The following is a 10,237-nucleotide window of genomic DNA, read 5'->3' as shown; positions in this document are numbered from 1 at the left end:
AAGTGACAATAAAGTCATTAAAGTTGCCAAGCTTGCACACCCCTTCTCTACACAAGGGAATGATGATGGCCAAATCAAGGCTACATTTCCCCCAAAATCGGCTTGAGAATGGCAGCCGCCTTGGGCATCGCAGAGAGCCACCCTAGACAAGCCCAACACCACCCTGAGCATCGCGGCCTTCTCAGAAGACCAGGCCTGCGAAAGAAGCTGTTTCCTCAGAGAATACGCAATTTAGCTCCGAACTGAGCCGGGCACAGGCCGCTTCACTTGAGGCAGATTGCACCTGCTTGAGGCTGGGTTGCACAACAGACCCACAATTGGAGAACACAAGTCCTTTCTCCGCTGTGGTGACAGCCGAGATCTGTGATCCGTGGAAGACCCTCTCTTGGCAAAAGACATTGGGTTGGTTTCCACCCCCTGGCAACACTTGAAAAGGGGCACCTGCACAAATGCCAAGAGGACACAGAGGTGAATGGCTTGTGTGCTCAGTGACAAAAGAGGGGCGGGAGAAATATTTCAAAAGTTTTTATTTCAGTATTTCTATAGCAAATATTACAAACAAACATATTAAATATTCCCAACTTCTGGAGGCAGGTTGCTCCATCAATTAATTGTTCTCACAGTCAGGAAATTCCTGCTCAGTTCCAGGTTGCTTCTCTCCTTGATCGGCTTCCATCCGCTGCTTCTTGTCCTGCCTGCAGGTGCTTTGGAGGATGGTGGAGGAAGGTGGTGGGGAAGAAGTTACAGATCTTTGATTATGAAATCACCTGCGCTGGGGGTAAAAAAAGTGAGACAAATGAAGGACAGAAGGAGGGTAAGCCTATCCATATAAATACAATGACCTGCGATAAGTATCTTCATCAATTAATTTACCAGAAATAAAGTTACCTTCATTAATGGGGACTTTGTCCTTTTCAGCCATCTCAGGTTGAGTATCTGGACCTCAGGGACCTGGAAGAGAGAGAGAGAGAGAAAGGGAGACCTCCAGCTTGCTGCCGCCAAAGGGTCTTGCAGAGTCACACACACCCCGCCTTCCCTTTGGCCCATCGAGACGAGGATTAGCGCCTGGTCCAGGGATTCCCTAATCCACCACCCAGTGGATGGAAAGGAAGAAGAGGTTTTCCTGCCCTTTTTACCAAGAGGGGGATTATATGAGGGTGGGTTCCACAGTTTGGTCTTTCCAGGTTGCTACTTAGTTTTTCCGTCCTGATAAACAGGGGCTGCTTCCTCCTTCCACTCCTCTTCCTTCAATTGACCTATTGGAAAGGGAGAGGCAGGTGCTGAGCAAACTTTTAAGTCTCCCCCAGATGAAGACCTCCCCCCCAAAAAATCAGAGCCTCCTCTGCACCCCTCTTCCCCTTGAGACCCCACCCCATCTATCCAGAAGCTCCTTCCGGTTCACGGAGCTGGTGGATCCTCCTGGCCGGGGAGAGATTCTCACCCAGGCCTTGGACAACGCCTGCTCTCTCTACGGGGGTCATTTGGAAATCCAGCTCCCTTTGGGCATCCATTACAGACGCTCCCAAATACCCCAGCAGGAGCTGCAGATGGAGGGGTGTGAGTGGGCCAGGAGGAGCCCGACCCAAAGTGTCCACTCACCACACGGCTCCCGCTTGACCATCTCCACGTTGATTGTGATCATCACTTTCCTGCTGGGAGACATGGGGCAAACCTGTGTCTTTATTTTCCTTAAAAAAAAGGAAAGCAGCAGAAAAAAGGGCTAGAAGAGAGAAAAAAAGGAACATAAGGAAAGGGATCCGCTAAAGCCTCCTTCCACCATCCCTTTCACTCCAGAAACCAGTGGCATAGCATGGGGGGTGCAGGGGGGGACCGGCCGCACCGGGCGCAACATCTGGGGGGGCGCGCTCGCACTGAGCTGCTCAGGGAGCCCCAAGGGCTGCACAGAGTTGGCTTGGCTCCGCTCTTGAGCTGCTCTTTCTTGCAAAGCGAAATGAGTCCGGCAGGTGAAATGGGCGGCCACATAAACTGAATAAAATAAATAGAAGCGGCCAACTCTCCGCCCAGGCTCAGGCCAACCGCAAGCGTCCCGCAGGCGCCCCGGCAGGCTTGGCCGAGCAAAGACGGACCCGCCGGCCGGCCGGCCTAGCTTCGTGCGCATGCGTGGCTTTATTTAGCAGGGCTCACGTGCGAGCTTGAATGCAGCGGCTCTTGCAGGTCGGAGCCCCGCCCAGCCGCCCTCGAGAGGGACCCGGAAGCATCCCGCATGCGCGCGACTCTTCTTGGAAAGTCTACGCCGCTGCGGGGCGCGTCTTTTCGGCGGTGCCGTGACGTCACCGCCCGCCCACCCCTCTATTTCCGCTTCCGGTTGCCTTGCCCCGGGTGCTGACAACCCATGCTACGCCACTGCCAGAAACCAGCCCCTCCTCCCTTTTAGCCTTCCTTAAACCTGCTGGAAAGGGCTCAGCCGACGCTATTAGACCCTGCCTTCAAGCGCTTTGAAGGATGGTGGAGAAGGTGGTGGGGAAGAAGCTGTAGATCCTCAATGATCAAGTCTCCTGCATTGAGGGCATAAAAGTGGGACAAATGAAGGAAAGAAGGAAGGGAACCCTTCCTATCAACACAATGACCCGCCATAACTATATTCATTTATTACTTTATCAGTAAGAAACTTACCTTCATTAATTGGGACTTCCTCTTCGTGCCTCTCAGATACACCAGCAGGAGCTGCAGAGGGAGGGGTGCTGAGTGGGCCAGGAGGAGCCCGACCCAAAGTGTCCACTCACCACATGGCTCCCGCTTGACCATGACCTTAGAGGCATGGGGGAGACTTTTGCCTTTTTTTTCTTAAATAGAAAAAGGCAGCAGCAGAAAAAAATCGTACAAGAGAGGAAAGAAAGGAACATAAGGAAAGGGACCACCATCCCTTTCATTCCAGAAACCAGCCCCTCCCTTTTAGCCTTCCTTAAACCTATTAGAAAGGGCTCAAACTAGCCTTGTAGCCCCCCAAAAGAAATAAAGATAAAACTGGAACCCATTTGCCTCCTGCCTTCAAGCGCTTTGGAGGATGGTGGAGAAGGTGGTGGGGAAGAAGTTATACGTCCTCTAAAAAGAGGTCTCCTGCATTGGGGGGGGGGGGAAGTGAGACGATTGAAGGAAAGAAGGAAGGAAGGGAAGCCTATGCCTGTCACTGTGTTGTTGTTTTTTAGTTTTGCCAGCGTTGCTCATTTCTGTCTGCAGTTTTCCCCTGCTCTCTGCACCTGTGTTACTATCTTATCATGTAGCCATAGTGAATATCACATGTCCAGCCATGTTATGGTTTCAATCTGTTTTGTTCTACTAAGTGCTCATGTACACAGAAAGTTTCTCACTTTATTTTTTTCTCTTTCTTTTGCTTCTGATTGATGTAGTCAGTTAGGTCTTGCTTTGTTTGCTCATTAAAAGTTTTATATACAGTAGAATATGCTTCGGGGTTTATTTATTTTACCATGCGTCAAATGAACCCATGGTTCATCGCCCTCTGATAGGGAGATAATAATGACAATGCCTATCAACACAATGACCCGCCATAAGTATCTTCATTGATTACTTTATCAGTAAGAAACTTACCTTCATTAATCGGGATGTCTTCTTCGTCCCTCTCCAAATTTAAAATTTGGGGCTCAGGTAGCTGGAAGAGACAGAAGAGAGATCTCCAGCTTGCTGTGGCCAAATGGTCTTGCAGAGTCACCCCCCGCCTTCCGTTTGGCCCATCGAGACAAGGATTAGCGCCTGGTCCAGGGATCCCATAATCCACCACCCTGTGGATCGAAGGGTTTCCCTGCCCTTTTTCTCCAGGAGGGGGATTATATGATGGGTGGAGGTCCACAGTTTGGCCTTTCCAGGTTGCTACTTACTTTTTCTGTTCTAATGGGCTGCCTCCTCCTCTCAATCCTCTTCCTTATGGGGAATGGTGGGAAAGGGACATGCAGGTACTGAGCAAACTTTTAGGCCTCTCCCAGATGAAGACCCCCCCAAATCATAGCCTCCTCTGCACCCCTCTTCCCCTCGAGACCCCACCCCATCTATCCAGAAGCTCCTTCCAGTTCACGGAGCTGGTGGATCCTCCTGGCCGGGGAGAGATTCTCACCCAGGCCTTGGACAACGCCTGCTCTCTCTACGGGGGCCATTAGGAAATCCAGCTCCCTTTGGGCATCCATCACAGACGCTCCCAAATACCCCAGCAGGAGCTGCAGAGGGAGGGGTGCTGAGTGGGCCTGGAGGAGCCCGAGCCAAAGTGTCCACTTACCACACGGCTCCCACTTGACCATCTCCACATTGATGGTGATTGTCACTTTCCTGCTGGGAGACATGGGGCAAACCTGTGTCTTTCTTTTCCTTGTAAAAAAACAGCAGAAAAAAGCCCTAGAAGAGAGAAAAAAAGGAACGTAAGAAACGGGATCCGCTAAAGCCTCCTTCCCACCATCCCTTTCATTCCAGAAACAAGCTCCTCCCTTTTACCCTTCCTTAAACCTATTGGAAAGGGCTCAACCGAGGCTTGTAGCCCCCAAAAAGAAATAAAGATAAAATTGGAACTCATTTGCCTCCTCCCCCCCCATTCCCCTTTCCTAGGAGGATCATCCCAAAGATCCTTTTCCCACCAGGCATCTGGACTTTCCTTTTTTCCCTTGAAGAGGTTTGGCCTCCCACCCCAGAACAAAAAAATTTCTACTCCTGCAGACAGCTCTTCCCTTCCGTTCATGGCTGCCCGGCCCCTCCTCTGCAGAGTGTCCCAATCCTGTGAGAAATTGGCCAGAGAATGGGCAACCTTCACCAGAGCCCAGCAGCCCTACTTTCATTCCGGGAGCCATTTTGAGGCGGATGAGCATCAGTTGAACCGTCCGGATGACATTACGAAGCCAGGAGATGACAGGCCTCCCTCACAAATCCCTCTCCCCACCTTTTCTACACAAACCGGTGCCAGCCCAAAGACTTTGGGAATGGACCCACGTATCACCAAATCTGCCCATTTCTCATGTTTTGGCACAGAAGGCACGGCTCTTTGGTTGTAGACTGCCTCTTCATATGGAAGCTCCTCTAAGCTAATTGATTGAACAAGACCCAGTGATGCAGCTTTTGGTCAGCCTCCATTTTGATTCCCTCTGTGTTGCCATTCTGGTTTGCCTATTACTGTGGTGTTTGCTTAGCGACTACAGTGTTCGCTTAATAACTGCCACAAGTGACATGGTCCACGGATCCCCTAATCCAGCACCCAGTGGATCAAAAGGAAGAAGAGGCTTCCCTGCCCTTTTCTCCCAAGGGGGGGATTATATGAGGGGGGGGGTTCCACAGTTTGGTCTTTTCAGGTTGCTACTTACTTTTTCTGTCCTTAGGAAGAGGGCCTGCTTCCTCCTCAGACTCCCTTGTGGTGACCTCTGGGAAAGGGAGAGGAGGTGCTGAGCAAACTTTTAGCCCTCCCCCACATGAAGAACCCCCCTCCAAATCAGAGCCTCCTCTGCACCCCACTCCCTTTTGAGACCCCACCCCATCTATCCAGAAGCTCCTTCCGGTTCACGGAGCTACTGGATTCCTTTGACCAGGGGAGAAATTCTCACCCAGGCCTGGGGCAACTCCTGCTCTCTCTACGGGGGCCATTCGGAAATCCAGCTCCCTTTGGGCGTCTATGAGAGACGCTCCCAGATACCCCAGCAGGAGCTGCAGAGGGAGGGGTGCTGAGTGGGCCTGGAGGAGCCTGACCCAAAGTGTCCACTCACCACATGGCTCCCACTTGACCATCTCCATGTTTATTCCCGTTATCACTTTCAGGGTTCGGGTTCAGGTTCGGGTTAGGGTATCTCATCATTCCATTTTTCTATCCAGAAGCTCCTTCCGGTTCACGGAGCTGGTGGATCCTCCTGGCCGGGACGCTCCCAGATACCCCAGCAGGAGCTGCAGAAGGAGGGGTGTGAGTGGGCCAGGAGGAGCCCGGCCCAAAGTGTCCACTCACCACACGGCTCCCTTTTCACCATCTCCACATTAATGATATACATCACTCTCCTTGCAGAGTTTGGGGTTAGGGTTAGGGTTAGGTTTCGGGGTAGGGTTCTTTGCATTTTGTTTCCTTGCAACGCAAGGAAAGAAGCAAGAAAAAAAAGCCCTAGAAGAGAGGAAAGAAAGGAAGGTAAGGAAAGGGATCCGCTAAAGTGCTGAGTGGGCCGGGAGGAGCCCGGCCCAAAGTGTCCACTCACCACACGGCTCCCTCTTCACCATCTCCATGTTTATTCCCGTTATCACTTTCAGGGTTCGGGTTCAGGTTAGGGTTAGGGTATCTCATCATTCCATTTTGTTTCCTTGAAAAAAAAGGAAAACAGTAGAAAAAACCCCTAGAAGAGAGGAAAAAAGGAAGGTAAGGAAAGGGATCCGCTAAAGCCTCCTTCCCACCATCCCTTTCACTCCAGAAACCAGCCCCTCCCTTTTAGCCTTCCTTTAGATTTTGATTTTGATTTAGATTTTATTAGATTTATATATCGCCCTTTTCCCGTAGGACTCAGGGCGGTTTACAAGGTGTCCCCACGGGTCGGGGAGGGAGTGCCGGCCGGGCACTCCCTCCCCGACCCGCGGGGAGCGTCTCCCAAAGCGCAGCGTCTGGTGGCCGGGAGTCCGTCGGCCTTTGTTGGCATTTGTTGTCATGCAAAATGCAAAGGTGTTCTAAAAGAAACCATATTATAAAAGAACATTTTGATACTGATAGGTGTCGGAGTTCCCCGAGGTCTCCTTCGGCTGCCGCTCGGTGCAGTTTACACAGGTCCTTGCTCTGCAAGTTATAGCCGTCGCCGCCGCTACAGATGAGAGCGCCTTTAATCTATTGGAAAGAGCTCAAATGAGGCTTTTAGCCCCCCAAAAGAAATAAAGATAAAACTGGAACCCATTTGCCTCCTGCCTGCAGGTGCTTTGGAGGATGGTGGAGAAGGTGGTGGGTAGGAAGCTAGAGGTCTTCTAAAAAGTGGTCTCCTGCATGGGGGGGGCAAAGTGGGACAAATGAGGGAAAGAAGGAAGGGAAGCCTATGCCTATCAACACAATGACCCGCCACAAGTATCTTCATTGGTTACTTTATCAGTAAGAAACTTACCTTCATTAATGTGGACTTCCTCTTCTTCCCTCTCCAAATTTAAAATCTGGGGATGAGGCAGCTGGAAGAGAGAGACAGAAGAGAGATCTCCAGCTTGCTGTGGCCAAAGGGTCTTGCAGAGTCACCCCCCGCCTTCCCTTTGGCCCATCTAGACGAGGATTAGCACCTGGTCCAGGGATCCCCTAATCCACCACCCAGTGGATCGAAAGGAAGAAGAGGCTCCCCTGCCCTTTTCTCCCAAGGGGGGGGACTATATGAGGGGGGGTTTCCACAGTTTGGCCTTTCCAGTTGCTACTTACTTTTTCTGTCCTGATAAACAGGGACTGCCGCCTCCTCACACTCCTTTTCCTCACAGGGAACCCTGGGAAAGGGAGAGGCAGGTGCTGAGCAAACTTTTAGGTCTCCCCCAGATGAAGACCCCCGCAAATCAGAGCCTCCTCTGTACCCCTCTTCCCCTGGAGACCCCACCCTATCTATCCAGAAGCTCCTTCCGGTTCACGGAGCTGGTGGATCCTCCTGGCCGGGGAGAGATTCTCACCCAGGCCTCGGGCAATTCCTGCTCTCTCTACGGGGCCATTCGGAAATCCAGCTCCCTTTGGGCGTCCATGATAGACGTTCCCATACAGTAATGCAGGAGCTGCAGAGGGAGGGGTGCTGAGTGGGCCAGGAGGAGCCCGGCCCAAAGTGTCCACTCACCACACGGCTCCCTCTTCACCATCTCCATGTTTATTCCCGTTATCACTTTCAGGGTTTGGGTTCAGGTTAGGGTTAGGGTATCTCATCATTCCATTTTGTTTCCTTGAAAAAAAAGGAAAACAGTAGAAAAAACCCCTAGAAGAGAGGAAAAAAGGAAGGTAAGGAAAGGGATCCGCTAAAGCCTCCTTCCCACCATCCCTTTCACTCCAGAAACCAGCCCCTCCTCCCTTTTAGCCTTCCTTAAACCTGCTGGAAAGGGCTCAAAGGAGGCTTTATCCCCCCAAAATAAAGATAAAACAGGAACTCATTTGCCTCCTGCCTTCAGGCGCTTTGGAGGATGGTGGAGAAGGTGGTGGGGAGGAAGCTAGAGGTCTTCTACAAAGGTCTCCTTCATTGGGGGGGGGAAAGTGAGAGGATTGACGAAAAGAATGAAGGAGGGGAAGCCTATGCCTCTCACTGCGTTGTTGTTTTTTAGTTTTGCCAGCGTTGGAGAAGGTGGTGGGGAAGAAGCTGTAGATCCTCAATGATCAAGTCTCCTGCATTGGGGGGGGGAAAGTGGGACAAATGAAGGAAAGGAGGAAGGGAACCCTTCCTATCAACCGAATGACCCACCATTAGTATCTTCATTGATTCCTTAACAGTGAGAAATTTACCTTCATTGATATGGACTTCCTCTTCCTCCCTCTCCAAATTTAAAATCTGGGGCTCGGGCTGCTGGAACAGAGAGACAGAGGAGAGATCTCCAGCTTGCTGTGGCCAAAGGGTCTTGCAGAGTCACCCCCCACCTTCCCTTTGGCCCCTGGAGGATGAAGAAACCCCCCCAAAAAAATCAGAGCCTCCTCTGCACCCCTCTTCCCCTCGAGACCCCACCGCATCTATCCAGAAGCTCCTTCTGGTACACAGAGCTGGTGGATCCTCCTGGCCGGGGAGAGATTCTCACCCAGGACTCAGGCAATTCCTGCTCTCTCTACGCCGTCTATCATGGACGCCCAAAGGGAGCTGGATTTCTGAATGGACCCCGTAGAGTCTACGGGGTCCATTCAGAAATCCAGCTCCCTTTGGGCGTCCATGATAGACGTTCCCATACAGCAGGGGTGTCCAAACTTTTTTCAAAGAGGGCCAGATTGGATGAAGTGAACATGCTGGAGGGCCGAACATTTTTCCGAACATTCTTTGAACAATTACAATTAAATGCAAATGAATTATTTTATGCCAAGTTAATTGCAAATGGCATACTTTTCATTTTATAACATAAGATCAACTGTCAGCTGAGTTTTCACAATGTATTTTAAATAAATTTTAAAAAAAACTTACCTGCACTAATGTGAAGGGTGAAACTGAGATCTGTACTGCAGCAAATAGGCTCGGTCTGGTACAAAGGCAGTGGTTTTGATGCGCAAAATGTCACGCAGATGAGAGTCACTTAGTCTTGTCCTCACGCGGTTCTTATTAAAGTTCATAGCAGAGAATGTCTTCTCACACAAATATGTTGAGCCAAACAAGCTCAGCATTTTCTTTGCAAATGTCCGAATCTCCTGAAACCTGCCCTTATCCAGTTGGCGGTAAAAGTTCACAAGAGAGAGCTGTTGGTGACGACTGCGTAACTCACTGTCACAATGCAGCTCAATGAGCTCAAGCTGCAGCTGATCTGGAGCATCATCGGGGTCAACAGAGAATGGAGAGGAGAAAAGGCTGATCTCCTTTTCAATAGCTGCAAAATCTTGAAAGCGCCGTTTAAACTCTCCAGCCAGAGATGCGATGTCTGCTGCATACCTGCTCATTTGCACACTGATATTGTCCTGTGAAAAACTGTTCATTATTTCCTGCAATGCTGGGAAATGTATGGTATTGGGCTGTGTTTGTGACAAATGCCTTTGGAAAAGTTGCAGCTTTGTTCCAAAGGCCTTGATGTGTGAATAAAGCTGGTTCACCGCTGCATCTTTTCCCTGAAGACTCGTGTTTAGTACATTCAGATGCTTTGTTATGTCAACTAGAAACCCCAAATCAGCCAGCCAAATAGGATCAGATAGTTCTCGCATCGGTTGTCCCTTTGTTTCCAAGAATTCTTTTATTTCCTTTCTGAGAGAGTAGAAACGCTGCAGCGCAGACCCTCGACTGAGCCATCTTACATCGTTGTGATATAAAACATCTTCATATTCAGCCTGGATGTCTAGTAGAAACTGTTTAAACTGGCGGTGGTACAGAGCTTTAGCGCGAATAAAATTAATAGTCTTTACAACCGGTTTCATAACATGATCATATTTGAGATATTTAGCACAGAGAACTTGTTGATGAATGATACAATGGAGTTTAATAGCTTTGCCTCCTTCTTCAATCACCTTGTTACAGATTAGGGTTGATAAGCCACTTCGTTCACCAGCCATAGCAGGTGCCCCATCAGTAATAATCCCAGTAATTTTGTTCCAGGGCAGTTTCATGTCATCTATTGTGGAACTAACAGCAACAAATAAATC

The 10,237-nt window shown here is 50.1% G+C and overlaps 1 long non-coding RNA gene across 1 annotated transcript; it reads right to left on the bottom strand.

Annotated features, from left to right (window-relative positions):
- Positions 1 to 577: 577 nt before the first annotated feature.
- LOC310645717 lies at positions 578 to 1,257 on the bottom strand. Its single transcript, XR_014493570.1, has 3 exons — positions 1,137 to 1,257; positions 889 to 951; positions 578 to 772 (listed from the first exon to the last, which is right to left on the bottom strand). It is a non-coding gene; the product is annotated as an uncharacterized lncRNA (long non-coding RNA).
- Between the last annotated feature and the right edge of the window lie 8,980 nt (positions 1,258 to 10,237).

Source organism: Vipera ursinii, assembly GCF_947247035.1.
Source record: "Vipera ursinii genome assembly, chromosome: 11".
Taxonomy (NCBI): Eukaryota; Metazoa; Chordata; class Lepidosauria; order Squamata; family Viperidae; genus Vipera; species Vipera ursinii.
This window is presented reverse-complemented; position numbering and strand designations above follow the sequence as displayed.